At 40.9% G+C, this 24,759-nt stretch overlaps 1 long non-coding RNA gene across 1 annotated transcript; it reads left to right on the plus strand.

Annotated features, from left to right (window-relative positions):
* The first annotated feature begins 14,700 nt into the window (after nucleotides 1-14,700).
* On the plus strand, nucleotides 14,701-24,509 carry LOC128942752 (uncharacterized). The gene is made up of 3 exons (XR_008483640.1): nucleotides 14,701-14,887; nucleotides 20,431-20,510; nucleotides 24,323-24,509. It is a non-coding gene; the product is annotated as an uncharacterized LOC128942752 (long non-coding RNA).
* Nucleotides 24,510-24,759: the final 250 nt, after the last annotated feature.

A 24,759-nucleotide genomic window follows, 5' to 3' on the forward strand; every position in this document is an offset into this window, starting at 1 on the left:
ATAAACTATGCATTGGTGTAGCTCATGTTACAAGAATGTGTCTCATGCTCCAATAATTACTTTAAATTGTCATGGGAATTCAACGTTTCCGTTGGAAGCTGATGTTACAGTAGCTATTCTCTCACATGCAATTATAAAATTTTCCACCTGAAATATTTTTGTCTGTGTAGTGTTAGAACTACTGCAAAAAGTAATCATTTTCAGTGGGAAAAGTATATTAATCTTCTGATTAAAAACAGCAAGAAAATAAACAAAGAGGAAAAGAGTGAGAGAAATGTTTTGATTTAATTAGAAGTGAGTGGGAAAGGAAGTGGTCGGTACCTTCCCCCAAAATCCTGAACTGATGTGTCTGTCACATGCATACAAGCAGAGTGCCTCTAGTCACATTCAGGCACAAAATCACAGGTTTTGTATACAGACATTTCATGTTTCTGGGCCATTCCTCACTTCACCAACTAACTACCTACTGCTGCATAATGGTCTGACTTAAAGTAATGAATAGTTGTTTCTTCAAGCATGGTTTTTAAATACCTGAAAATGTCATTGATATCTGATGTAGAGAGCATCTTTTATGTCCTTTGATTCACAGTGATGTTCTGCTTTTCATACTTCTGGCATAGGCCTCCTACCTTTAAGGGTTAGTTTCTCATGTTTAGACAACAAACACATAATTAATAATCCATGAAAGATTCCTTTTCTGTTTCATGTGATCTGTTGAGTACGCACACATATGCTTCAGTTGTTATTAATTCTGTAGAATAGGAAAAGTGCTCTTTGGATGTCTAATAAAGCTGTTACATCCTGAATCCAATTTCTATATTAAGATGTTTTGTGGGGTTGTTGTTCCCTCAGGTACTCTGCTGTGTTGCTACTCTTAGTCCTTGACAACCTCTGTTGGGATGCTTTGCTTCCCTTGCAAAGGGCAGTACCTGACACCTCATTGGCAGCCCCCATGCAGTCCTATTTTTCTTGCAATATGGTTCCCCATCTCTTTGTTTCCTCTCAAACTCACAGAAATTTCAACTCTGGTATTTTCATTGTGCACTCTATTTTATTTCTGGGTTTGTTTTTTATTTTGTTTTATTTTATTTCCTGGAGTATTTTAACGAATTCTTCGGAGTTTTCTCTGCTTCAGCCATTGGCATAGCACAGCACTGCCCTGACAATGTGTCCACAGTCATTTCCTGTTCCAAGTACTGCTGTATCTCATATTATATCGCTATGCATAACTCTTGCCAGGAAAAAGGGGTCTCAAATTGATTTTTCACAGAAAAACACGGATATATTTATTTGGTTTGCTACTACAAATATTCTTTCTCTAGGTTGTGACCGGGTGAATTCCAGGCCCATTGAGGCCAATGGAAATCCGTCACTTGACTTCAGTGGAGACAGGATTTCCACCCAAATTTTTGCCTGTTTGGAGAATTAGAACTGACAGTGATTGCTGAAAAAAAAAACCCTGGAACAACACAGCAATGTAAAAAAATAATAATAACAAGATTGTGCCACTTCTGGTAGTATCAAATAATGATTTTTCCGCACTGTGTGTGAAAGCAATTCAAACAACTAAGCTTTATAGTTTTGCTTGGCTTTTTTGTTTTAAACCATTCCCTGTTGTTATTTGTGTGTTGATAGGATCGAGGAGACTTAGCCACAGATAAGAACCTCAGTGTTGTATAAACAGAGAAAGAAAACAGAGCCTCCTTCAGGCTTGCCAAATAAGTGCTTACCAAGAGGTGAGGGAACATGGGGAAACAGTACATCTACACTGATGGTTGCTGTGTGCTGGGCTGTGAAGCAGCACCCTGGGAGCCCCTTCCCGTGTTTTCTTATGTGTGATGGCAGAGGAGAGATTTAGGAGGCGTTTTGAAGGACACACAGTAGCTCTGTGCTGAGAATTACAGATTTCACTTTCAAAACATGAAGAAAAGAGAAAGGTGTATGAAATGTGGAGGAATGCTGGTAGGGGATTATGAGCTGCTGCCTTTAAGAACAAAGTGAGGGAAAAACAAGGCTGGGAAGTGAAGAAAAGCGTCTGTGATGATGCCTGATTTTTCACAGGGCAGTAACAGCAGGACTGGAGAGGCTGGGTGGCCCTTCCTCAGGAGAGGAAGCTATCTCAATTCACCTCTCCCTTCTGTTAGTGTCCTTAACACATCTCTCTGGTGTTTCTAGAGTTGCTTGTATTCACAATCCAAAATCCAGAGTCTCAAATAACATAACTGTCCATATCCAGATACTTTTCTCCCACCATCAGCAGTACTTTTGGAACTGGATGCAACCCAGCTGGAAATAAGATGAGGACAGATTTTCTTGAAAGATTTCTCATACAGACAGCTTTTAGCTGGGTTGGAAACATTTCAAAAGAAGTAATTTTTCATTCTATTCCAGCATTTCTTCATCCAGTTAAAGCCAGGGAGTGCAGAGATAATTTTAAAAGAGAAAGGGACTGAAGCCTAATTCCAAAACTACAGTAACTGACACAATAGAAATATGATTAGATTTATTTTTTTTTAAAGAGTAATGGGATTTTCATAAAATCTATGACCTGAATGAAGACTCAAGCAGGCCACTCATTCGCAAGCTATGGTTCATCTCAATTTAACATACATGGCTCCAAAACAGATCCCTGCCCCAAGTATTTTTAAACTTTAAGGCTCTTTGGAACCTGCATCTACACTGTATTTTCCATATATTGAGAATATGCAGCTCATCTAAAGTCCATACTCACTATATGCACACCACAGTTTTGAAGCACAGAAGTACCTGGGAAAGGCAACTCTGGAGACCATGCTCCTGGTGAAACCAGGGCTTGGGGACTGCCTGGCCTTAGATAGAGATGTGCTGCCCTCAGACACCATGCATGCAGCCCAGCCCCTGCCTTTATAGCTGCTGAGTGGAGAATGTAGATCAATGTAGGTGTCTGAAACATGGGTTTGAATGCTGAGGCTTGTACCCCTCTGTGTTTGACTGACATCTCTCTTTTTCCTCTCAAGTTAACTTTCTTCTCTTGAATCATGGTACGTGTCTGCCTCTGCTCCTTCAGATTTTGGTGTGCTTTGATACTTTCCCTAAACCCTTCCTATATGAGCACTTTGGTAGTGCAGACACTCTTTATTGGACCCTATATGTTTTTGACAGTGGTGGGAAGAGGAGATAAATTTTGTTCTTGCGTGTGAACTTGGGTGTTATCGTGTACGTTCCTTTGACTGCTAACCATATTTCCTGCTGGCTTTGTTACCCACAGCAGTATGTAACTTTCCTTCCTTTGTCCCATTCAAACTCTTAAAAAAAAGGCATCAGTTCAGAAAGCAGTTATGGGTTCACATTTTCTAAATTTTCTCTTTTCCTCCTTTTTCCTTACCTCACTAGTAGATTCTTTCACTTTATGAGAATAAGCAATTACTTACCTGTGCCATTCCATAGATATTCAACATTTTCATTTTGCCGGCATGAATATTCCTGCTCTTTCTGAACATAGCACATGAAGTGTTCAAAAGGGTTGGTTCTGTGCTTGTGCAGCAGCTTGCTTGGTGTTACCATGGCTAGTACTGGACCAGGAACTGCTTTCCTGTCCCCCAAATTGGTTTTGTAGCCATGGCTTTCATCTCAATTGTAATCAGTTGGAAATTTTCCCCTTGGGCTGTGGACTTACTTTGCTACTATATCTATGAAGATTTTCCAAACAACAATAAGTTTTAACTGAAATTACCATCTGAGTTTGGTTTTTTTAAACAAAATCTTTTGTTGCTCTGGAAGCATTTTTCTTAATATTCTCTACATTGCGAAATTTATCTAAAGTGACTGTTTCCTGAAAAAAATTTAAAAACACCAGCGAAAAACCAAATCAATAACTGGTTTATTTTTTTTTTTCAAATTGGTGTTTTCTGACTGGAGAGGTTGTGTGAAGAAATTCTCATGTGGCTTCTTTACAAATTTATCAGTTTAGAATACAGACACATTAGCTTAACAAAATTTAATTTCACTACTCAGTCAGAAGTAATACAGGTTTTATTTAAAGCATGATCCAAAACTTATTGTAGTCAGCCACTCTCTGCATTAAGTGGACTTCACACGCAGAAAAATCAGAACCATTGACGGCTATCAGTAGCTTCATGTGGCATCTCTGTGGAACTCAAAGAATTTTCTGCTTTCCAGCTGTTGAACATGAAGCCTGCTGAAGGCCGAAGCACTTGCCCAAGGACGTGCTGTATGTCAGTGGTGAGATCCTGAGCAGCAGCAGCAGCATCTCAATGCCAGACTTTGGCTTTCAGGCTGTAGGCTCTGAAGGTATTTATAAAATAACTTTCTCCCATAGGCATTTTCAGCTTGCTCTGCCTAATGTTGATGACAGTCTCAGAATCCCAACCCAGACCTGGGGTCTCTGACTGAGTAGCTTAAGCCTTTAAAGCACAGTTCTCAGTCCCATGATTTCTTTTCAATGGAGTAAAACCCTTAAAACCCCAGCAACCCTATAGCTGTAACACAACACACAGACTGTTACACTCCCTCTGTGGGGTCACATCCTGAGCAGTTGTTCAAGCAAGAACACATTTCATGGTCCGTATTTCATTTAGACAAGGCTTTTAAACTTAGATTGGCTCCCACCAAATTTAGTTTGTTACCCCAGACTTTTCTTGAAGGCTGAAATGCATATGCCTGCACTATCGGCCTCACTTAAATTTGCCTTGCAGATCATATGTTTGGTAGCTGGGAAAAAATAAATATAGTCGTGCTTTTTTCAAAATGTGTGTCTGGCAAAGATAGTAAAGTAAAGTCAATTTGAAGTTCATAATGCTCCTATCAGTAAAAATATTAAATATTTTCAATTTGTGTCTTAAAATTGCAGCAGCCTTCTTTCCATCCTAGAGCTCCTGATGTCTCAAGCCATCAGTTGTCAGTTGTGACTGTATTTTGCTACCAGAACTTGAACTAATATCTTCCTTGAACAATTTAAATGTTATACTTTCTGATGTATAAGCAGTTCTGGGAATTCTTTAATTCTTCCAGTGCTTCAACTTTTTACACTTTCACTGCTCCATCAGGCCATGAGCAACAAATGAGCAACCAATGAGCAACAAACTTCCCAATACATATTTCATTATTCTGAGCAATATTTTTATGTCTCCTTTGTCTGTCAGAGGTAGAACTCAACTGAAGTACCCTCCCAATCCTTACACAGACTCTCTCTTGTTATTGTCAATTTAGCGCACCTTTTCTTTCCAAATCATGATATTCCACTGGTTTTCCAATAGTCAGAAAATGCTGTTTGTGTTGAACTTGGTGCCTGCTGTAGATCCAGGCAATCTAAGCCCTTGCATGCTCAGATATAATTCTTGTGTCCTGAAATTAACCCAAGTGCAGCTTGAGGAAATCCTGTCATAGGAAGTGCTGCATATGCCCCGAGCTGTTGGGCAGGGTCATGGTGAGCACTAGCTGGTAACGTGTTTCACGTTACAGGGACCATCTCTTGCTGGGTTCCAACTTAAACAGCCTTGCTGCCTTTTGCTCCCACTCTTTTGTCATCTCTCAGTTTTCTCAGATAGGCCCACTGCATTCTCATATTTGGGTAAATCTGAGCAAGTTTTCAAGGTTTGTTTATGTGTCCTCTAGTGTTCTGCCACAGGATACCCACAAACTAGGTTCAGTTGCAGACAGGCTTTTTTTTCCCCCCCTTCTATTTGTATTCTCTGTTCAAAAATTGCCATCTCTTAAATCTAATTTTTCCACTGGAGTAGAGCCAGCTTCATATTTTTGCCATGTGATCTCACTTCTTGCTGTCTGGATTATTTGAAATCTAAAAATCTACCAGCTGCTTCAGAATCCACTGTTGTCAGAATTATGATATTCTGATTACTTCTTTTTCCTCTCAGATTCAAATACATTTTTATACCTTTTCCAGTTCAGAAAAATCTCAGAGAGGCTCAGCCCCGGTGGATCCTCTGGTGGTCATTTTCCTACCAGCAAATTGTCTTCTCTCTTTCCTGTGAATAGGACTCAAAGTCCAGTGAACATTAGGTGCTTAAATTAGAACATGGAACATATGAGTCCTTTATTCTATGTCTGCTTCTATCTGCAGGCTGTAACAGGAGTTTGACAGAAGCTTGAAGAGACCCTCCTGGAAAACTAAAAGCACAAAGACAAAAGCCCCAGTAGGAAAAGGAATGGTTTAAGTGCCATTCACTAAAGGCATGAAAATCAGTCCTAACATTGGTGGCACCTGTGGAGTAGAGGTAGTTTGGAGATGTCATAAAAACCTCTGCAGTGGTGAGCCAGGAACATGTGCAGTTAGCTGGGGTGTATGGTGTCTCAGTTAAAATGGAGCCACACTTCAGGAAAATGTATTTAAATAAACTTCATGGGGAAACAGTGATCGTCCTAGAGTGCTGCTGGGTCTTACCTAGTCCAGTGCATTGCCTGTCTCACTCCCACGGGGATATTCTGTAAGAAGAATCTTTAAAACTTACTGCAGAAGCTTAAGCCACAGAGGAACAGGCAGGACTGACTTGTTACAGCCCATGGACAGCCCAGTGTCAATGTGACCCAGCACTGGGTTCTCTTTGCTGCATCTTGGCATCAGGTTACCTCTTTGATCCAATCCACAAAAGGACCTGCCCTGTAAATCGTGTATCCTGCATAATCCTTAGGCTCTGAGGAGAAGAAAGGGGCTTTCTTTGCCTCTTTCCACTTCTGTACTTCTGTTGCCATGGCTGTTTTACAACAACCTGTGAGTTGCTGCTTTGCATCCCACCTCCTGAATTTTGGATAGGGGCAGCTGCAGCCAGGAGTGCAATGTGGAAGAGAGGGAAGGCAGACTGGCATAAGAGGGCAAAAAAGCTCTGTGGCTCAGCACATTGTGTGTGAAAAGGAGGTCTCATACCCCTAAAGGGAATTACTCTTTTGAACTCTCTCTGGGGTAAGAGCAGCAACATGCTAGCCATCAGATAAGAGATGGAGCAGGCAGATATCTGCTCCTGCACCAGCGTCAATCTCCCAGCAGTCACGTGAAATCTCCTACTGGAATTTTCACACATTTGCCCAGAAGAAACTGAAGATGATGAGCACAAGCTCTGTTGATTGTCACCACTAAAAGAGCTGTGCCAGCAAAACCTAGTAACAGGCAGTTCATACTCAGTCTCCCCAGTTTGGAAGACCAAGAGACTGTGAGGATAGCAGCCTGGGGAAAGCATCTTCCAGGAGTAACTCATTATGCATGACACACCACACAGCTCATTTCTTCACATACATTCACTTTGACATTACCTTCATTGTCAAGTGCATAGTTACACCATATTGCAGGTGTCCTACCCCTGCCTAATTTCTACTACCAAAACACCTCTGGGACACAATTCAACACACATCACAGTGTAACAGGCAGTCATATCCTTCCTGGGGTGGAAAAAATGAATTCTCTCATTTATTTGCTCTATGCATATTGCAAATATCCTACCAGTTATGTCTCCTGGGGCAGATGCTTCTCTTTGGCTTGCATTGATGTGTTGCTAAAAGCCCAGTGTTGTTAATAATATGGCAGGGACAGGATTCATGAGATTCAGGTGGGCTTGCTGTCTCCCTGCATTTCTTGCCGTCCAAGGTCTGGAGAGGAACAGGCTAGGACAAGTAGAAAGGCCAGATCTCAAAGAAATGAAAAGTGACAAAAGCCCGAGAATGAGCATTTTGGAAAGTGATTCATTCATAACTATAGAAAAGCTCTAGGACTTATTCCTGAGTTTATGTAACTATTTTTACACCATCTCTTAAATGGTTTGTAATTGGTCAGTTAAAATCAAGAGAGTTCTGAAGTTAACTGCTTGCATGACTCTGGAATATGGACAGCTTTGGAGTCCAAGAAAGGAGTAAGCATTGGTTTTACAGGATTTTAAATTCGTTGTGCCATGGGCCGTTCTAACCCGCAGAGTAAAATACAAAGTTTTGATCACGTTAATGGCGAAACAGCATTATTAAAAGCCTGCTTGCTTGTTTATTTCATTGCTGAACTTTGTTCCTACTTCTCTTTTAATTTGTTGATGTGATCTGTGTTTTGGTGGAGGGTGCACCATACATGCTTTTCTGGCTGTAGGCACCTCACAGGCGCTCCAGCAAGCACATAGCTGTCATCCAAATGGGGTGTTTGAGACTGAGAGCAGAGTGCCGTGGGGCACAGGACAAAGCTTTTCCCCCCAGGTTGATGAAAGGCCCACCCTTGGCTTCTGCTGGAATGCTGTAACGCTTCTGGAAAGGAGAGCAGTGAAGATCAAAGGCAAAATAGCTCCAAAGAATGAAATTTAACAAAGATTCCTCACCCTGCCTAATTATCACATCACACTTTGAGTCAACATGCAAGGCTGCTGGTGCCAGCTGTGAAAAAGGCAATTAATAACTTTAAACCAAGCATAGCTTCAAACTCAAGTGGAGAAACTGTGAAGAGCTATGTACAAGTGGTAGAGCCACTGTTTTCATCCCTTGATGAGATGCTGGTGAAGCATTTACAGCAGAAAATGCCTTTGAGAGACTTTGAGAAACAGGGTAAAGTCTAGATGGATTTTAGAATGTCTCTGTCATTCCTAAAAAGATAAGGATGGCATTTCAAGATGATTAGGGAAGTACTGCTCATCATCCAGGCTGGTGTGCTGCGCTGCAAGTGCTGTGGGGTGAGTAGCAAGCAGTTTGTGTTCTGCTGTCCTCAGGTGAACTTCCCAAAGAGAATGTGTTGTTTACTAACACTCCAAAAAGAATTTAAGTTGTTTGCAACTAGTTTGAAGCTGGTGTTCGTCTGGGTTCAAAATCCCATCTCTGAGCCTGCGCTGGGGTTGTCACAAGAGGGCACTTTCTTGGCACTGGATGGCCCTGACTCAGAGAGGAAGGCTATGGCTGGGGGAAGTCTGGGAGTCAGGGGTCTTCATCTTGGTGCCAGTCCTTGAAACAAGACCTCTATTTCATGTTTTTAGCATGGGAATAACCTGTTCCAGATACCTTGTTGTACCTCTCACACCACACACCGAGTTTTCACTATCAGTGGCAGGCCTGGGAGACAGAAGGGTGTTCCCCAATACCTCAGGTATGGTTTGTGGAAAGCAGAATTTCATGACCAATTTCACTACACATTAAGGACAAAAAATAAATGCCCAAGCATGTTTTATATGTACATCTAGGAAGAAATCTATGGTATTTCTGAAGTTGTTTCAAAGCCACCTTGTTTCAATTTGAGATTTTGCTATAAAATAAACCTCCTTAAAAGCTGCACATCATTATGTTTTGACTTAAAATTAAAGGAACATCATAACTCCTTTTATTTTGCTAATATTCAAAAAATAAACATTTTTACTTATAAAGCTTTTAGGAAAATTCATTCCTGTTTACAGTCCCAGCACATGCACTGAGCTGGTTCCAATTCTGTCAGCCAAGCAGCTGTCCTGCCATTAATGCTCTTTAGCAGCTGTACTCTCTCTACTACCTGGGGACCTGTTAGAAAGCATTTACAGAGATTCCTGTGGACAGGTGTCCCTGAAAAAGCCATGCTGCCTGTAAAGGAATGCAATAAGAGCAACCTCTCTCCCAGCACCCTCAGATATTTCAGATATTTTATTTCAGTAATAAAAGAGAAAAGCAAATTATGAAGGTGCTCCACCCACCTACCACTTAGATAATTAAAACGAGGAAGTTGTTGTATGAGTTGTACCCTTGCAAAATTGTCCCCTGGCACGCCTGCTTCTCTTTGTTTCTACAGAAAGTGAGCTGAAAAGGTTGTAATGAATGAACCAGTGCAGCAGTGACGCTGTACATCCCTGGCAGCTGCCTTTTGGTGTAAGTTAAAGCAACTTAAGTGTCTGCTTTACACTCAGGTGCTTTGAAGACTGACACCACAGAGCATTCATTCTCAGCTTTGGAGACATGAACTGTCCTTTTGTTGGACAAAGGTATGCATGCTATTCTCTGTCATATCTAAACACAAAAATATTTTCACTTATGTTAAAATCAATTCAGTTGCAGAACTGGGTGTGATTGTGGTCTTGAGAAAAATAACTCAGGTCATACCTCAGTGGTAACTGTGAACTAAATGTCAGCATTCATGAATGTGTTAGTCAGGCCAGCTCACCAAATCTTCAAATGTGCAGGATTTCCAGAAACAGCACAAAAAGAAGATACCTGCCAACATTTTCATTTATCAAAGATCAAAGTTAGGTACCTCAACAAAAGTTAGACGTAGGCAATGCAGAACTGAGCTTGTTTGCTCACAGTCAGCATGGCTTGCTGCTGTGCTATCGGCAAATTCTCCCTTTGATATTGGGAAATGAAGCTGTGGGGTTTTTTGTTTGTTCCTTGGTATTACTGGAAATCTTTCAGAGCCCAGTGACGTCTGCAAGGGTTCCTTGAGAGTGTGATTGGCATAAGTAAATCCATGTTGTAACACCTCTGTTAATGCTCAAGTGCGTTGTGCATTATGACTTGTATGTTTTGTGGTTGAAGGGTGTCATTGCGAGTGGTCTGGCAGAGGCCGCCAGCCACAAGCAAACTGGCAGAAGGCCTTCCAGTCAGGTTTGGCTACCTGTAGCTGAGCTAATAATGCTTTGCTGTGCCTGAGATAAGGAACAGTCTCTGAGAAAAGGTTTTGTGCCTACATGGTCCAAGTACCTCATGGAAGTCCTTAGTCTCTGCAGGGATCTCCCGCAAACCTGAGGTGACCCATTGTGCCTGACAAGCAGGAGGACAAGTGTGCACATTGCCAGAGGTGGATGTAGGGCATGTTGGTGACATGTCTGCACAAAACAGGCACCTGGGTGAGCTCCAAGACTGCTGATTTAGCTACCTCAGACCTCAGATGCAGCGCTGCAGTCTCAGACTCCTCAGCCATGAGGAGCACTTTTGCGAGAAACAGGGAGTTTTCTGTCCTGGCCCTGAGAAAGGTAAAATCCAGAAAACATAGATGATGTTGCTGGAAACAGTCCCTGGTTTCTGGTCTGTTAAGTAACAGATCAGTAGAAACTTATTGTCTGGCCAGTCCACCTCACATTTTTAACATTCTGGTATTTGAAAAAAAAATCATAAGTAGCTATATATCTAACTGTCTAGCCCTCTCTGCTGGGAAAAAAAGAAACCAATGGAGAAGGACAACTTTGGCAGTCATCCAGGAATGGGAGCTCTCTTCTATCTGCATAAGACACAGACCACAGAAATCTTGGTTGACAGCAGCCTCTGGATTTCAGACCTCTGCTCTGACTTCACCACCAAAATCCTAACCTTTATCCTATGGTTAAAGAAAGTAGTGTTATACTTTTGCTGGTGCTGTACAATCTCCTCACTTCTAGTTTTCTGCCTGACAGCTCCTCTGAAGAGTTTCTCTCTTCTTGTCAGGCCTGTCCTGTTTCCATCAGCTTTACAATTTTTCTGGTTGGCTGCAGTTAGATCCTCCTTTTATGTATCTCTGGAGTTGGCACATGACAATGACAATCTTCCCTTTGCAGATGGTGGGTACAACAAATGGAACACAGAAATTCAGATAGGAAGGCAAAAGTCATCACTTCACTGGCTTCCAGTTGCATCTGCAACTGGAAAAGGACTCACGCTGGCATAGCATGAAGCCCCTTGGACAAACTTTTTCTCCTTAACTTTACTTTTAGGGTTAAAATTTTTCAGTTAAAGAAAAATAAACAAAACTGGCCAGCATTGCTCTCACAAACGTGACCAAAGGGGTTTAACCAGTAAAGGAAATAAGGCCGAGAGATTATCTTAAACTTCTTTCCTATTAAAACAATTCATTTCATATACTGCCACAATGCAACAACTTTATCTGAACTTCCTTTCAACCTCTATAAACATGTCCTTAAAATGAAAGCTGTGAATTAATATTTGAAAAATACAGTCTCTGTGTGACATTGGGCAACAATTTTTGAGTAGTAGTAGTAGTAGTAGAACTTGCTTCAAAATGAAGCATTGAATTATCAGATCAAAGAGAGTTTAGTTGGAAAATATGCCCAGTTGCAAACCAGCTATAAAATTTATGTATTTTTTTCTGTCTTTTAGTGAGCTTTGTTGCATAAAAGTGTGGTTTGGAACTGACGTTTACTCTGGGGCAAAGAATCCATTGAAAGAGTTTGAAAAACTCCATTCAATAAGACAGGTAAGAAAAATTAAATTTTTAAATCTAAGGTATACTGAAGTAAACTGTAAAATCTTCTGCTCAGGAATATCCCTTTTTGATACTCAGTCTCATTCTTTGGAAGGTGCAATGTTTTTTCAGAGAGTGATGAGAAAATAATGAATTGAGAGGCAAAGTGCCTGTTTTAGGCACCCACTCAGCAGAGTGACAAGAATGGTGCTGTCATTCAGCAAGAACAGCATTGTTTTGTTACTGCTGGGACTATCTGCAGGAGGGCTCTGTGGGAGACTGTGAAAGAAGTTACAGAAGAGGAAGTTTCGTATATGCATGACCCCAAAATGAATGAAGATAAATGAGATTGTGTATCTAACCTTATTTTTTTTTTTGCATTAACATTTAAAGGACTTAAATATGGATTCTCTTATGATTCCTGCTACTATAATATGAGCATGGGTAATGAGCATGGGTATACCTGCTGCATTAGCTGGAGAAAAACATTCTGGGGAAACCATAGATACAACAGAAAATTTAAGACTTGAGATCAAGGGAAGGACTATCAGGTCCCAGACCTTTCCCATGGCTTTTGCTCTCCATCTCTCGGCTGACTGCCCCTGTGTGGCTTCCTTCCCTTTCAAAGCTGTTTCATCACACTCCAAGCAGATTTGGCTGCATGGGGGTAGGAAGGGTGTTTAAAGATTTTAAAATTGCTGCCTCATGGTCTGTAGTCCAGTTTCTTGTACCATAAATGGGTATCAGCAAATCAGCGTGGGTGAGAAAGCGCTTCAGCGTGTTTTGGGTTGGGAACAAGGGGCAGACCCAGGCAAGGCTTCCCAAGCCACCCAAGTGTTTGCAGAAGGGCTGTGCTCCTATGCAGCCACTTGTGTTCCCAGACAGTGAAGCGTTGTGGGTGCCCACCTTGATGTGCCATTAGGCCACAATTAGCCAGGAAGCAGGGTAAGAGTCACTGCTTTTGAAAGACTTTCACAAGGAGGCCTCATACCTGAGGCTCAGAGGGGCAAGGAGGAACCCTCAGTGTGTGGCAGACATCCACATACAGAGATGCTCCGGTACACACAGGAGGATCTTGGCCAAACCCTGTGCTTGCAACAGCAAGCTCATCTTATTTCCAAGTGAGGGCTGGGTCCCACAGGGGACCCCACGCCTCCCACCCCACTCCCCCTTCTCTACCTGTGTGTTCTTTTCTTTCCTGAGGGGATTTTATTTCTTCCTTCCCCTGGCAACAGCTCCATGGCAGTTTTCCCCTGCCAACAGCAGCAGGCATAAAATGCTTTGTACACCTTGAAACAATTTCTTTTGCAGGCCACACTGTGGAAGGAATCTGAGCAGCTGAGTTGCTGCATGCTGCAGGGGCACGGATCTGCCTAAATCCCACTGGCCTCTGCAGGAGATGGTTACATGTCTGGTTAGGGTTTTGGTGAAAGTTGTGAAAGGCACACAAGAGAATAGAGACCTAAATAGTGGGGATTTGGTGGAGAATTCTGAACTCCTGTGTTTTTGAAGTTGAAAAAAATCACTTGAAATGCCAAGCTGAAAGTTGTTGGAGGATTTTTTGTTTCGGTTTGGGTTTTTTTGGGGGTTGAGTTTTTTCTTTTTTTCTTTCAATTGTACTTATTTTGAACACATCCTGATTTGGAAAAGAGAGCTTTTGCCTCAGGAAAGCCAGGTATCCAGAGGAGTAATTAGATTCCCAGAGTCAGTTTGGAAAACTCAGAGGCTCTTCTGGATGTCACCCCTCACTCAAAGGACAATTTAGTTCGTGAAAACTGTCTGCACCAACTGCAAGACCTAAATTTTTCTGTGCAGTGAAGTTTGCATTTGAACCTGAAGAAACATAAAGAATGGAAACTAGAAACCAAGTTGTAGTAACCCATGTTTTTTGCCGTGTTATTGCACAGGTCTGTGGCAATCTCACCGGTCACGGTGAGAGAGGAGGAAGAGGCTACCAGCATGATGGAAAAATCCTACAAACAGTAGGAAAACTTACAGAATAAAGGCCTTGAACTGAAACATGAAGTTTCAAAACTAAAATACTTGAATATAAGCTATATAGAGGAAGGTAGGGATAATTTCATCTTCAACAGCCACCTAAATTTCTTATGTACAATATTTAAAAGTGCTCTCAAATTCCTCATAGAAGAAAGCACCACAGCCTTGTCTGGCAGAGGCACTGGAAGAGTGTTGTGGCTGTGCTGTTACACAGCTGCCTTTTCTGTGTCCCCATCATAACTATCTCCAAACCTGCCTGCCTGCCTGCATGCCTGCCTGCCAGGCATTCCCCCCTCCTGGAAGATGACGATACCTTCATGCTGGGGCTTACCTGGAGAAGCTCATTCTAATTTTCTGCTTATCTGCCAGAGCAGTGTGATCAGACATGCCATTTGAAAGGTGTATTGGGGTTTCTAAGCCTCATGAAACAAGGCAGAGGTTAACCCAGGCAACCACCAGGCTGTAGTTGAAAATTGGCCTGCCTTCAGAGGATAAAAGAGCAGTGGGAGGGTCTCTTTAGGCAAACAGCTATCTAGTGAATTGCTAAAAGAAAAAAAAACCAACAAAACCCCCTTGATCTTCAGGATGCAGAAAGAAGGAGCTTTCTGAACTTGGAGAAGGTTGGTAAACAGGAGGTTGACAGCCAAATGTTGGTGCCCCCCCACATCGAGGGAATGGGGACTGTGTTGCATGGATGCGTTCCAGTTGGAGGAGAGCTTTGCTCTGCGGAGATGCTCTTGGGTCAGGTGAAGACAGCAGGATTCTTGCAAACCAGATGGGTAAGTCAGCTCCTCAGAGCTGGATTTCAAATGAAATCTGGGCCCATTCATTATTGCAGGGTGGAACCAGGAATTTCCATGGCTTTGATCAAAATCCTACAAAAGTAATGGTTGCGGAGATGGCTTGCTTTGAAGTTTTGAATTTGAATTTTGAGAGAATCCAAAATACAAGCTAGAATAGGCTGAAATTTGTTTCAATAAAAACATTTGGGAAAAAAAATAAATAAAGCCCCAAACTATGAACTCTCATGGAAATGAAGGTGTTTCTTAAATACTCTTTCAAACTTGATGGAAAATGTACATCATGTTGGAATCAACTTGGTGAAAAGATGGTAACAGTCTTAAAATGAAAAAACTGTAATATTTTCACTGAAGAGTAGACTGAATTTTACACATTATGTTTTCCCTCTTTTTTTAAATAAATATTTTAATTTCAGCAGAAAAAATACAATACAGACTTTCTTTTGATAATTCAGTGTTTTAAGTACCAAGATTGGGAATTTTCTCCCCGTTTTCCAGTTTGCAAAAGTATTGAAACGATAAATAAGCTCTCATATATTCCCTGAACCTTCCTTTGGGAAAATCTTTCAACCTTCCAAACATTTTTTTCTTCCATAAAAATTCTTTTGAGCCAGAATTATAACTTGATATCAATCTCTAGTGCAAATTAAACATAAAATCACTTTGTACAAACACTGCTGATCAGAGACAGCTGACCTTAGCCCTACTCTGTTCCTTTTAGGGATTACTGTAACTGTGGTTATTGAGGAGGTAGGAGAAATATTTTAATGGTAGTCCAGATGTGGTTTGCATCCATGTGTATACATGAAAATATTATATTTATATGTGTGTATGTATATATATAGGTACTGTATATGTGTGTGTGTGCATATATAAATTACAGGGATTTGTGTTTTCCACATAACTGGGAACTCATATTGAGACAGTGACATTTGATTGCATCCTGTGAGTTGAATAGTTTACACATAGCTGAAGAACAGAGTCACTATTTAAGCTGTAAAATATTCTGGTTTGCGCCGCTTTCATCTTGATAGACGTTAATGTAACTTTCTTTTGCCAAACTGAAGATAAACTGTTTGTCTTGCAGTCTCATTCCAAAATAGAGAAATTACTTAAGTGCTTCACCCCTAAGAGGAACAGTATGTGATGAAACAGAATATGCCTGAACTTATATTTAATTTTGCTGACAAATGTCTTTTGAGTGACTGACTGTTCCTCGGCTTCTTTTCCAGTCCTTTATTTTTATGAGTTTTTTAAAAACACTGATCTTTCCACAAACTGGTGACACAATGACATTTCAAGATTGGAATACGTCAGAACACGTTTGATGAAATATATTTAACTAAAATATGCTGCTACTTGGATGCCAAAACATGTTGCAGAGGTGCTGGTGTTGATGAATGGGGAGTTTTATGTATCCCAGGTTGAGGTCTCTGGTTATGTCTGATCTGAAAACTCAATCTCTCTAACTCAGAAATAGATGTTTCAACACAATTCCACATCCTTCCATTTTAAAATTTCTTGTTTTCATTTCAAGACCATACAAAAAAATTGGAAAACCTGAACAGTTTTGGAATGGACTTATTCCACTGTCACCCAGCCAGCTCTGCTCGATACCTTCTCTCCCACAAATGACTTGTGCCAGATTTCCAAAAATGGATGTGGGGCTACTGCTATAGGGTTTTCTTTTCCCCAGAAGTCACCTGTCATCTCACTGTAGCTTGAGCTTCCACAGACTTCTTTTTTTCCACTGAGTCAGGCTGTGAGAGCAGAGCACGAGCTCGCACAGAGCCAGGGCTGTGACTCGGCTGGTTGGCTCCGCGTTGCCATTCCAGCTGTCTGGGCTGCTTTCAGCAGGGCCACCACTGCGGGTACGTTTTAGAAACACAAACAAACAAACAAACAAACAAAAAAGTTTACAAATGTTTGTCTTCAAATTCCTGCACAAGGGCAACTTAATTGGAACCCACACCTGGTTGAACAGGGTTAGGCCGTGCCAAAGAAAGCCTCTGTGCCTGTTTCATTTGAAACCAATGGAGTGGAAGATAGTTCGTTAAGTCTGCGGTTTCCAGAAATGTCTCTGATGTGGAGTTAAACTTCTTATGTTTTGAACTCTTGTTTTGTTAAATGAGCGCAATGTTAGTTGTGCAGCCTGAATTTTTAATGACTTGTTTCTTGGTTTAGAAGATGGAGTCACATTTTCAACCTTTGAGGCTGTGGTTGGAGATTAGGTAGATAAGTTAAAAGTCTGACCAACTTCCCTAATTAGGTTTTGGTTCTTGCAGTATATGCTGAACTTTACAGGTCATGTTTCCACACACTGAACTCTCAGTCCATTTCCCAACACACCTTGAACTTAGAGTAAAACTTGATATTTCTTATCAAAAGTATTTTTCTTTGGATTTCCTGGAAGTCCTGGACTTGACTTACAGAAAAATACTTTTTTTTCTTTTCTCTTTTTCTTTTTCCCAAAATTAATGCATCCTTTGAAATGGTGAATAGTTTTGAAAAGTATCTCTCATGTGAGTCGAAGTAGTAACAGCAAATACTATGTTCTTCTGCGAAAAGCAGTAGAAACTTCTATCACACTTCTTCCATAGAGGACATTGTGTTGCCATTCTCAGAAATACACAAGGGGCAAATTTTCCAAGAGGTCATAACCAGCCAACCATATCAGGAATCAAAAGTATATAGTGCTTGGAGAGGTGGCCTTTGGAGAATGGAGAACTGGTACCTCTCTGACAGGCTGTGGGCTCCTGATCCTCCAGGCCATGTGTGAAAATGGGACTTGGGGTGACCAAAGAGCCATAGAAGAATGACCTGCAGACCTTTGGGAGAGGCATCCTTGGGGATGGGTTTGTGCAGATGGTTTGACACTGGTAGCTGTAAAATTTAGTGTGGCAGATTGTATGGGTTTTAGCAAGTTTAGACTACCTCACATGCGTGCTCCACAGTTGGTGGGCAGGAATCAAAGAGGAGCTTATGGGGGATGTCACTGAGATGAATGCAGAACATTAAGGCAAAAACATCCAAGTCCACTTTCTCCAAGTAGGAATTTATCATTGTGCCTAGCTGTTACAGTGGGTGGTCTCTGTACTACTAATATGATGTAGCTGTTAGAAAAGTATTTCCATCTCTCATAATTTTCTGGTGTTTACTTACCCTTGCTGTGACACCGCTATTGACTCTGAAGTTGTAATTATAACTAATAATTCAGTAATCCTGATGATATATTGCAACAAATTGACCAACAATTACATAGAAAATAGTATTGTGGCAGTCAGCAGGGACTGCCTGGTATAAAACAACTTTAATTAGAGCTGACTTACACCTTATCCTGCCTCCAGGGTGCAGCAGATTTTGAGTGCTAAATGCTAACATTTCTATTAATTTATATGATCTTAGGAAATGTCAGTTTGCTAATTGTTCAAATAAAGGAGTCTCCTTTTGCAGAAATAGCGTAGTTTACAGAACACGGAGGAAAATAATTTCAGTGACTATTAGCTGTAGCTGAAACCACCAGCATCCCGAGTTGCCAAGATCAATCAGTTCTGTAGGGAGGAGAAAAAGTGCTTGCAGAAGTGTCTGGCTCCCCTACAGGCACTAAGTTGAAATTTCTTCTTCCTGCATTCAGAAAATATTTTTAAATTCAAAATATGTGTGTAGCAATTTAAATTGGTTACCCAAAGACAAACTGTGCACATGAATTGGAAAGGAAAACTACCCTTTCCCACTCTAGCCTCTACAAAAATGGTGTTTCTATTCTGGTGAAATCTGTGGCATATGTTATTCCTTTTTTCAATATATTAGTGAGATGCAACATGACAAGCTCTTGAGATTTATAGGCTGCTTGTAAGGGATCTTTAAACCACAAATTAGGAAAAGACAGTCCTTATATTCTGTGTCCAACCTCAAAATACATATACATTTGCTTTAAAAAATGTGCAGTTTCCACAAGGGGAAATCACAGATTGCAACAAACACCACAGGAGAGATCATCAGATACCTACCTGTCTGTCATGTGGAGGGCTGCCATTCCAGGTATCCCTGTGCTTTCCTCCACAGCACCTCTAATACAGGCACTACCATAATCCCCTTCTTCCTCTTGAACTGCACTCTCAAATGTAGCTCTCTACAAAACCAGCCCCTCTGTGGTGGCTTCAGGGCAGTGGAAGAAATGCACTCAATTACACACACAAACATGGAAAGTAAAATGGGCTCAGCTTCTCCCATACCTTTCTTATCTTGCTTGTTTCCTAAGCTTTGCAACAGGAGCCTTGTTTAAACATAAGTTAGCATAACACCCTAATTTTAAATATGGACCTGTAGGCAGCAGTATAACATAAGTGTTAATGCAATAACTTTGAATGCAGACCTTAGCTGAACCCTAGAGACCTGGTGGTTCTGCAGTACAAATACAGTCATTCAGGGGTGATCCTTTGCTTGGATAAAATGCTTCCATTCAAAAGTAACGATAGTGTTTGAATTAATTAAGTTATAACTGAAGTTTTTCCATGATGCTATCTTAAAACAATAACCTAGCAGTGGTACTCACAGCCTAATCAAAATCAGGCTTTGTGGTTTTAGGTGATACACAAACACTTCTGTAGACCTGAGGTGAAAAATGTGGAGCATTTCTAAGGGAATTAAAAACCTCAAACTCACCTTCTGAAGTAATCTTGCTACTTAGGAGCAGCTTTTTCAAAGTGTTTATTGTCCCTTTCAACAGTAGCAAAAGGTAAATGATAAATAGAGAGCTGCAAGTCATGGGTAGGGATTTCAGAAGGCCTGAGGTACCAGTGCACATGTCTGCAGCTATTCACACCTATGTACTTCTAGAAACCTGAGCCTGGATACCTCCCTATCTTTAAAAAAAAAAAAAAAAAAGAAAAAAAAAAAGAAAAAAAAAAGGGAATTAATACCACAAAGTCTAACCATGAACAGAGAAATGTAAGTCTAACCATGAACAGAGAAATGTGAGCCAGAATACCAGAATACCTTTAGAAAACAATTTTCAAAGGTATAGTTTCCCCTCAAATTGTAAATAGGCTGCCTGGGAGAGTTTATTATATGAGGTTAGTTACAGCATTAACTTGACTCTAACAGGTATCTCTCTGTCTGCTTAGCTCTGTTGTTTAGCAAACCCATAGTTAGGCTCCCAAGCCACTGTTGAAAATTGTCTTTAGAGTTGCCCTGAAGCACCTGTACTGTACCTGGGAAAGGAATGCACAAAGGAACAGAGCTGTTAAAAGCAAATACTTATAATAAAATAGGTCTTTTTATGTTAAAAGAAATCAAACCCCTTGTGTAGTATGCCTTCAAAATGTTAGAAGCATTTCTGTCTGAAGCATGCTGTGAAGTGAACAGAAGGCAGAAGGAGAGCTCCTTAAAGGCTCAGGCTCACTTTGAGCTTTCACTGGTAGAACTGGAGTTTCACTGCTGTCTTGTATAAACTAAATTAATGTCATTTGCTCATGTTGTCTCTTGATCTTATTGCTCACAGACACTTTTCTTTGTGTACCAGAGAGACGAGATCACACCATTTAAAAGAAAGAGGCAGCAAGGATTCTCCCTCTTGCAACAACTCTTCAGCCACAGGAGTTTCTGTAAGTGCTGTTTCACTTCTCCCCTTAGCTTCCCAGCACTGTCCTACAGTTCAGACTGTCACTATCACAACTGGGTAGAGGTGAGATTTTAATTAATCTGGTGGAATCAGGAAGACGGCTTGAGCATGGCTGCGGTGTAAGATACAATTAAAAGAATTTTTTACTGTGTCTGAACCAAGCTTGAGTTAATCCTGAAGCTAATTTGAGATCAAAAGCACAGAGACTGTTTGAAATCTTATCTGAATCAGATTGCCAGATCATTTAAGGCAAACATTAAATAAGATTGCTTCAGTTACTCCAATCAGTCAATCTTGGTAACTGAGATTGAGTTCTTCAGTTCGGAGGCTGACCAACTACTGTTAGATTCAGGTAATAAATGGGGTAAATTAACTGGCATGTATCCCTTGCTGCTGTAGTTGGACTTCTGGAAAGAGCTCCTCCACATTTGGACCACACCATGGCACAGACACAGCTTGGGTTCACAGGTCCAGGGCTATTTTCTCCAGCATACAAAGGGCTCAGAGTCAGTGTTTGGGTTTTGACCTACTTTCTGTTTAGGCACAAAAAAATTCTCACCTTTCCAGGGGCACTGCCTTTCTTAGTAGACTTAGACCATTAGAAGAAGCAATACTGTATCACTCTGTGAAAATTGAGTGGCCATAGGAGATGATCAGTACAAAATGAGATACTTATTTAAAATGTTTTAACTGAACCTATAGCACACTAAAGTCTGGCTGAAATCCAGACAAAATCTGCTCATTTAAAAATGTACCTGTGTGTGAGGAGATTGGCTGTTTCATCTGCAGTGGTTTGTGTTAGAAGGTAGATAGCCCAGATATCAGGTTATATGCACAGAATTTTGCAGGTCTTTTTCCTAGCAGAGTTTTGTTTTTTTTTTTTTTTTCTTTTCTCTTTTCATGATTGGTTTTGGCTTGCAGTTCCCATGGTTAGAGTTCAGGTTGGGCAGCTGGAGCTCAAAACTGGAAATGTGGGGCCAAGTTTCTGGCCTCTGCTTTCCAGTGCCCGCTCCAAGTAAGGTCCCTGGGTGCATCCCAGCCTCTCTTCCCAGACTGTAAAATGACTGTCAAAGGGTTTGCCTGCCTCAAAAATGAGTTGAAGCCTCTGATCAACTGCACAGAGAAAAGGGCTTTTACTTTTCCCCATGGTTTTAAGCTGTTTAGGACTTGTAACTCCTAGTTATATCTTTCATTTTGTCATTCTCTTTCTTTTTTGGAGTAGGAAGGAAGCATAAAGTTGTTAAAAAAATTTGTTTGTGTCATAAAAAGACCTGTTGCTCTGAATTACAGATTTTTAGCTCCCAAAACTATACACTTGTGATTCAAACTAGAATCAGGCATAGGTATCTTCCTTTCCTTGCTATAAATGCAGCTATTTCTGTACCCAAAATGAGACTCAAAGTAAGACAAACAGATTCCTTGGGCAGGGTCTGAATTCAGATAAAAGGCTGAGGCCCCGAGCCACCAAGTCACCTCCCATGTAAAAGAGGCCAGAGGAATCAATAACATATGTACTTTACAGCATGGCAGTAATAGTGGAATTTTATAGTGGCTTTCAGTTATAGCCTTGAAATTGATTTCTTTACCTTCTGTGTATTAACTATGCATAACACTTGCTGGGAGCAAACCAAGTGATGTGCATTAGATCCCAGTACTTCAAACAAGCCCCAGAGTAATGTAGCCACCCATTTATTTTGGCTGCCTATGGTGTATGGTAAGCTATGCAGCTCAAATATGCTTGCCTCTCTTTCCACATATACTTCACAAGTTCACAAGACATTGCTTTAATATTATTAGCATATTGTTATTTAAGAAAAAAAAAAAGGCAAATTCTTCGGTAAATTTAATAAACATCTGGTTGTGATTGGGGAAGAGATTGCTATTTGAAGTCATTCTGAGAGGTTGATAATTCTTCTCCTGAAACTATCTAGAAAATCCCCTCCCTCTCATGCCCCAAGGCCTAAAAATATGTATTTCTTTTCCCCTTTGATATCCTGACACTTTCTCTCAGGAAAGGTCTAGTAGGAAACAATGCTTAAGATCCAAGGGAAAAGTTCTTATCTATCGCCTCAAACTACAGTTTTTACCTGCTTAACACCTGTAGTTTGATTGATAACGCTTTACAAGATGAGATAAAGACCCTAAATGCCATTAGCAATATTCACACCCTGGCAATCTTTGCTCAGAGAAATGTCTATTAATGTGTAGTATTGCTATTAGCAATATTCACACCCTGACAATCTTTGCTCAGAGAAATGTGCATTCTGTTATTACAGTAGTAGTTTCTATTTTCAACTGCAAGCTAATTTATCGGGGTGTGCAAACTTTGCTGAGGACATGCAGTCCCAGCACAAATATGACCAAGCACATTCTTGTTTCATGATTAGATCTGTATGAAAATGAGGAGGCAGTGCCTGCAGTTGTTTTGTGCTGTGGAGCAGCTGTAGACAGACCTGTTGCTGGGACAATGTGAGATAACAGTTGGGAGATTTGGCACACAAGCTCAGCCTGAAAATCTTCTCATTCCTGTCTGTGTCCTCTCAGATGTGACGTACAGCCTGGTGAGATCCCACACTGGTTTTCACACCAACTTTCCAACACCTTTGGGAAATGACAGATATTTTAGCAAAAGCACAACCCTGTACTTTGTTCTGCAATTTTCTTAGTTCACAGCCCCAAATTTTGGAATGTCATGCTGGCTCAGAGATCCTGGTTTTCTCTGATCTAGCTTCTTGTGCTGTTACTGTTTGTTTTCACAGAATGAGTGTATGCTGCTCTGTAGTGGTGTACATGAGCTCTCCCAGGTGCCAGGTAGAACATCAGAGGTTCAAACTAATAAAAAAAAGCAAAGGAAAAAGAGGAAGGAAAATCAGAAAGCAGGATCATTTTAATGTCCCTTGGAGCAGCAGTAGGAAAAGAAAACTTCATCCTGGTGGATCTTGAAGACAGGGATAGGTCAACACTATAGGACATCCAGAAGTGGAGGGCTATCACTTGGACTGCTGGCATTTAAGGGCAGACCTGCCAGATGAGGCTTAATAGCATTTACGCCTATCAGCCTACAGGACAGGACAAGGAAGGATTAGTTCCAGGTTCTCTGAGCATGCCAGGTTTGTCTATATTTGGTCTTCTTCCAAGGCATTGCTGATTTCTGTGCCTCCATAGTGTCAAATCCCACCCTGACAAAAATCTTTTCAGCCACTGGGGTTTTCTGTAGAAGCACACATCACACTGATCAGCTCCTGCATTTAGGTTATTAAATAAACAAGTATTCCTACACATTCCAGGTAAAATGGCAGGTGCCAGCTGGCTGGAGCTCTGTCCATGGAAGAAGGCAGAGTCTCCTTTCCACCACTCTTTGCAACACAAAAAAACCCCAAAAAAACTTTCAGGGGTTACAAAGATGGAGAATGCTTGTAAAGCTCTTCCTGATCACTAGTTCTGTAGGGAAGTGTTTTGAGACATTTTTTGGTGTGTGATATTTTTAAATAATAACATCAATGATCTTAGTAAATGACAGAAAGGGATGCCTTAAATACCTGTTCAAAAAGTAACTGTATTATGATCTCATCAGCAGGATAGTTGTGCTTTCTAATTGTTCACTTCCATTGCAGAGAGTTGCTAATTAAAGATGTCATGTAGACCCACAGGAAGGAAAGAATTTCACAAAATATCCTGTTTCCCACCCATCGGATGGGAATAGAGTGGGGGGTGAGAGAATGAATCAAAGGATGAGCACAAGAATATAAAGCTAAAGCTGCAATAGTGACAATAAGGGTTTGTTCTTTTCCACAGGAGCCCGTCCCAAGAAAGGATTCCTGATGGGACATTTCCTGTTCACATTGCTGTCTTTCTCATGAGAATCCACTCTCAGACCCCATGCCTCCTCGTGGACTCTGACAGATGGTGGCATCCAACTGGACCCTGACTGAGCAGAGTAAGAAAGAGTCAGGGACATGAGACAATACTGGTGCTGCTGGAGTGTGAGCCATAATCCACAGCCAACACTCGTGTTATAAGAGCTGCAACAAGAATAAAAAATACCTCTGTGATTGCTTGTGGCCACTCCAAATGAAAACAATGCAACAGATCTCAAGAATGCAAAGATGCTTCAAGAGATTTATTCCAATTTGCTTAATGCATGATGAATTATACCTATGGGGCCCTGTTCCTGTGAAAAGATTTCTCAGGAAGTGTTAAGCATATCTGATGCTTATCAAGAATGCCTAGGA

This window comes from Melozone crissalis, unplaced genomic scaffold (assembly GCF_028551555.1).
Source record: "Melozone crissalis strain CALT ecotype California unplaced genomic scaffold, PUWL_Pcris_2 ptg000042l_1, whole genome shotgun sequence".
NCBI classification, from domain to species: Eukaryota; Metazoa; Chordata; class Aves; order Passeriformes; family Passerellidae; genus Melozone; species Melozone crissalis.